The 6,000-nt window shown below is 35.2% G+C and overlaps 1 protein-coding gene across 1 annotated transcript in view; it reads left to right on the top strand.

Annotated features, from left to right (window-relative positions):
* The first annotated feature begins 1,034 nt into the window (after positions 1-1,034).
* Positions 1,035-6,000, top strand: part of LOC111061797 (pyrokinin-1 receptor-like) — a 108,647-nt gene continuing 103,681 nt past the window's right edge. Inside the window, exon 1 of the mRNA XM_039445199.1 lies at positions 1,035-1,163. The gene's annotated coding sequence lies outside the window, so the exon portion shown is untranslated. The remainder of the gene's footprint in view (positions 1,164-6,000) is intronic.

The raw sequence follows: 6,000 nt of genomic DNA, 5'->3' as shown, positions 1-6,000 counted from the left end.
TCAGTGGTTCCCAAAAAGTGATGGTCCGCCAAAGTTCTGGAAGTGGGCCGCGAGAAGTCCGAGGGAAGAAAAATCTAATGTTTCAAGTTCTATTAGTGTTACTATTTAAATTATTAACTTTACCGTATTGGTTTATATTAAAGTATAATCAATTTCCCTTCGAAAATTGTATAGCAAACTCATCGGAAGCTCGTCAAAATATGATTCCAATCGGTAAAAGAAGTACGGTAGTGATAAATTCCAAAATTTCAATGCAATAATATTATAGGATAAATTTGATAAGGAATAAGATAAGTTTGTTTGGAATCTTAATGGCGGATTTGTTCCACGTGACAGTCAATGGCCATACTGTGGTTATATAGTTACTGTATGCAGAACCATCACACACCGGTATTACAATAATTATTCCAATCATTGTCCAATATGTCAGTAATGAAATGAAATTTTATTCCGATAATAAATAGACTGAAATCCAGGAAGTTCTCTATAATTATAATCGGTAACAATACTGGAGGCCTGGAGTACATTTTCATAGCCTGAGAGAAAGTATTTCAAATTAAATAATCATTCAACTAGAATTGTTATTTCGAAAATTTTCTTGAAATGTGAAGCCTTTATTTGAATCCTAATATCACACAAAATATACTACACAATGATACACAAAACACAATATTCATTAAAATGTTTGGTGAAGGACCAACAGGCACAGCCCAGAACTGTTCTGATTCAACACCAATTCCAGAAAATAGTTATGCTTATATTTTATTATATAAAATAATTATCTTCCATTGTTTTCACCAAACTAAGGAGAATCTATGAATTCAACACTCCATTTCCAGGAGTTTATATCCTTGAAAGTTACCCTTATATGGGTCAAAGTCGATTGCGCTCATTTATAAAAGTTTCCAAACGAGAAAAGAGTATGAAAGTGGAATGTTTGTTGTGATGGCTTTGCTTTCAGACAAGCATTTAATTAGGATTGGGCTGACAGTTCGGGGTCGGAGGATGGGGGACGGAGCTACAACTGGTTGGGCAGATTGAAAGCGGGTTCGATCGGCGTCGATACCCTCGCAAAACTTTCAATGGAATTCAATCGACTCGCCGGCCGAATACCTCCAGCCTTGAAGTCTTCAAGTCGATTTCGGGGCGAAATACTTCCGTCTGTAAGTAACTATTCGAATAGCTTAGCTACAACATTGATTTCCGTGGAGACAACAAATAAGAAATACCATGGTATCTTTCCATGAGACTTTATTTGGATTTTAGTAGCACAATGAACCTTCCCTATAGCCTTGAAAAGAATACCTACTTCTAATTTTACGGTTGTTGTCGATTCATTCCTAGAGCTTTGAGAGGAAATCATTTTCCTGCATTTCCCTTTTACTTTTAGGATTATATGAATTGAATGGTTGAATCAATGGAGCATCGAAAACTTCATGACGACAATTCTGGACGAGGAAGGCTCTTGGTTTTCTACTATGATCTAACAATTATCATACAAATGAACGTTGCTACTACATTCTTTGGGAAATACTTGATATTTTGAATCTCTATTTTTGTTTGTGGCACAACTAGGTAGATTGAAAGGTGTAAAATGAGGTGTAGTCAGAGTCGCTCCCCTAAAGGTGCGTACAGAGCGTGTGAGTCACGTTTTATCAATGCCACTGGCAATGATGGAAATATTTGGATGTTATCGCGCTGAAACTCGATCGAGACTTAACCGTTCTGTTTAATCCCTCGCTTGACAGTGTTTGAGTTACATGAAGCTCGATCGCGAGTGCAAACTAAACTGAAACCTAAACATGGATCTGACCGTTCTGTTCATACCGAAGTCGACCATGTAATCAATGATGATGAATACAACTGAAAGAAATATCATAATTTGTTTTGTATTAGAGTACTGTATGTACATATTAAATTCATCAAAATAAGTTATAACTGCTTACAAAATTGTGTTACAAAACGTTCCGGTCACATATTGCTCTGGAAATTACCGGTACGTTTTCTCCTTGAATTTTTGGCAATAAACATTTAATATGCAGAAAACGATTTCACCGCTCTTGCCAACGTCCACTAAAATGCATGTATCAATGTATTTGCACGAATTTCATAACATAGAAGTGAGTTTAGCATTGCTAGTATATGTTACAAATGGATTTTATAAAATCGTCTGAGGTTCCCAACTTGAAGGAAAGATGTGTTCAAGAGGTTCAAAATTGTCCTGAAAATGATACAGCATACCTGCTTAGAATATGAAATTATGTAGTATGAGAACTGTACATATTTTTAAGGCTTTTAGGAATTTTTCATCGTTAGGCTAGTCGCATATTGAGATGCGACGCGACGTGACGTGACATATGACATGATCCGAGTCTTCTAGATGAGTTTATACTTAATATGATCATATTATTTACATTGAGACGAAGCTAGCACGTGTGAACATTATGATATTAACTCATCTAGCAGATAGGTCACGTCGCGTCTCAATATGCTACTAGCCTTAGAACTTTTATGCCTTAGATCTATATTCATGAAACTATAGAATTTTGAATTGCCAGTAGCAAAATGAAAAACTAACTGTCCAGTTGAAAATACTTTATCAAAGAAGAACAGTTTGTTAGAAATTAGAGACTGAGTAACTGGATAAGAGAATTTAATCAAAAGGGAGTCAAGTTGGAAAATGGGAAAGAGCTTTGTGAAAATGAAAAGACTTTGTATGCACTTAACTGGAAAAGGTAATCTGATTATCTGCTGTTTAAAGCTTGAATAAACTTTTCAACCCCAAAACGTTTGAAAAATGCTTAGCAGAACTCATTAGATAGTTTCATAAAGTAAACTCACAGCAAATTCAAGGTATTTTATCTAATTTGATGAATTGAGTGGGCTAGTTTGCTATGAATTCAAGTGGAATTAAGGCGAGCGAGACGAAATTAATATTCATGAAGGAGCCTGTTTCTTAAACTTGAGTTGTTTTCACTCCTTATGAAAACCTATTCTCACCCTATAACAAAACTTCTCCACCTACCCTAAAGCCTTCTCCGTTCCCTTCGCGGCACTTACTGAACGCACTCCAATTTACATCTGTAATTTATATCCCTTACGTTATCGTCTCATTCGTAGTCTGGAAGCAAGAGTGCAACAAATAAGCTGAGGAATTTGTTACATCCTCTCTTTCCTCCAAGATATTCATCTCCCAGGTGTTTTATGCGTAATCTGTCCTTGAAAACTCAAATTTATTCGTACTTTATCCTTCTGGATAAACTCTTTAATTTGGAATCCTCCACCAATTTCCAGACAGATTTTTGAACTTATTCCATTCTTTAGTATGAGCAATTCAGAATTTCCTATAATTCTCTCCACAAAAACCATAAAGGGAGGTTTCGTGAAACTGAAGAAATGAAACTAATCTAGTAATGGCTTTCGCTCTTGCTTGCTATGTCAACATCTTTTTCTTCTGTGATCGTAGGTACCACTTTTTACAACCGTTACCGAGTTCTTCTACTTGACATCTATTTTTGGCTTCAGGTAATAATGCTTTGCCCCCAATAGGATCGTCTGGAGAAACAGACAGCGTGCGGGTGCTTCCTGTTTTGATGCTATCAGTTATAGTTTCTCTAAGCTTGATTTGAACTAAGTTAATTAGGTAATTAAGTGAAGACGTGAAATTCAGTAGTAAATATCATGTAATATCTCTGTTAAAAAATGTTTAGTTGAAAAATATTAGTTTCAAAATGGAACTGAAACAAAGCAGTGTTACTATAAAGTTATGGAAACTTTCATTATCAAGTTTCAATCGATTCATTATGAACATCATCAATCTTTATCTGTGCATTTGTTATTTCGGTTTTTTTCTAAGTGAGAAGACGCATCGGGGATCAGCGACTTGATTGCAAGAACTTAGACATCTCACGTGTTGATGAGTCTAAACATATTATATTTTTGAGATCTTTCAAGCTGGATTCGGTGAGAGAAGAAGTATTTTATTTTTCCATGTGTTAGGAGATGTAGGAGACTGGAGACCGTCACAAATATGCAAGAGAAGCATGTTTTGAATAGTTATTTTCCAAATTCTTCTATAAATCCTTGATCCTTTTGGGGTGAAATTTTCAAAACCCGGTGATAGCATCTCTTTGAAAATTCTGACTTCTGAACGGAATTCAATGTTGTGGTTTGATGCAGAGTAGAACGAAATATATTATCTTCACAAGAGTTTGAGTTGAGACGAAGATTGTGTTTAGTTTGCTCGATTCACAGGTTTTTCTCTCACTCTCTATCACTCTCTGTCCTTCTCTCTCTCTCTCTCTCTCTCTCTCTCCTCTCTCTCTCTCTCTCTCTCTCTCTCTCTCCTCTCTCTCTCTCTCTCTCTCTCTCTCTCTCTCTCTCTCTCTCTCTCTATCTCTCTCTCTATCTATCTATCTATATCTCTCTCTTTCTTACTCAAGGAAAACGCACTAGATTCATGCAATTGTGCTGAAATAGAGCCACGCAGCTCACTTTAGAATCATATTACATGATGGAAGCTGCTTCTTGGCATCAAATAATTCTGAGATAAGCTTCTCAGGCTTCGCATCAACCTATCTTGAACGAGTTGATGCAGCTGCGAACAAAAGGAATTCCTTCATCCGTTTTCCTCAATCACACTTGAAAATCAGCGTCGCTGACTTACTGCTGAAATGCTTGTTTACGTCCTCTGGGGACGACTGCAATTGACGGATTCATTTAACAATAGATGAATAGATGAAAAGTCTCCGGCAAAGTTTGAAGCTTGGACTGGTCTCAAGCTTAAGCTGAAAATCAACTTGTGAGTTGCTGCCCTCACTTTTATAAGAATCAAAAGTGTCATGAACAATTTTCTTCCACCAGAAGACTGCAAACATGAGAGAGTTCTTCATCGAAAAGTTTACTCAGGGATAGTATAGAGAATTGATAGAGATAGGGGTGGCTTATGCTATGTTAGTAAACTAGACTGTCACTTTCTCATGCTTGTAGTTTGTGTACGTTTTAAAACAAATGAGTTGTAGATTCAAAATCAATATTTCATTTGTTCGTTCAATTTACATAGGATTGAGAGACTATGAAAGTAAGAAATGAGAGGTTGAACATTTTTCAGAAGAGTATTCGACCATCCTATTCTAAACTCGGTTTATCAAATAATAATATTGTCATCTCAATTCCGTAACTCAAATTCATAATTCATTCCACAATATTTATCCTCAACCCTTACTGAAATAAATCTGTTCACCAACCCGATTGGAGAAGATATTGGGAGTGATAATAACAGAAAAATGTCTTGGTAGCCCACTCTCCTCAAGTCAAGAATGAAGAATCGAATTCAACATATTTAACCTTGTAGTTTCTTTTAAACGAATAAATTAATGAGGTCCATACTCTCATCAATTTCAAATCAATACTCTCATCATATCAATTAGATTTGATTGATTCGAATTTTCGAAGATGGACTAGATAAACAATGAATCTATTCGTTAGAATGAATAGCTTGAATCTATGATAGGATGAAGAAAAATAAATAATTGAAACGAGTTCCTTTCCAGTTGAGTGTTGCATCCCTTATCCTCTGGAGTCTCAAGCTCATTGATATAATATATATGAAGAAAATTCTATTCATTTCAATAAAACCTTTTTTAAATTGTTTTTTCCTCATATGGTATAATTAATTCTAAAGAAATCCACCTATTGCCTTACTCTCTGACTTGCCTTCTCTTGACCGTACAAAGAGACAATAATCCACAGTTCTTTTAAGCCTACTGTATTTAACAATTTTCTGCAATCAAAGTTTTATCTATATAGTTTATATATATTTTTATATATCGTGTATATAGATTTCTCTGTATTCAAAATTCAAATTCAAATTGGTTTATTCATGAAATATGACATATTTACAAAATATAACAGTGTTATGGATTACATGAATAGTTCTCCCTGCCTAAATATGTATACAATCGATATACAGATTTATATGCAATCTGTTTCTAGTGGGAT

The sequence above is a fragment of the Nilaparvata lugens genome, chromosome 1 (genome assembly GCF_014356525.2).
Source record: "Nilaparvata lugens isolate BPH chromosome 1, ASM1435652v1, whole genome shotgun sequence".
NCBI lineage: Eukaryota > Metazoa > Arthropoda > Insecta > Hemiptera > Delphacidae > Nilaparvata > Nilaparvata lugens.
The sequence above is the reverse complement of the archived record's forward strand: the minus strand, read 5'-3'. Positions and strand labels throughout refer to the sequence as shown.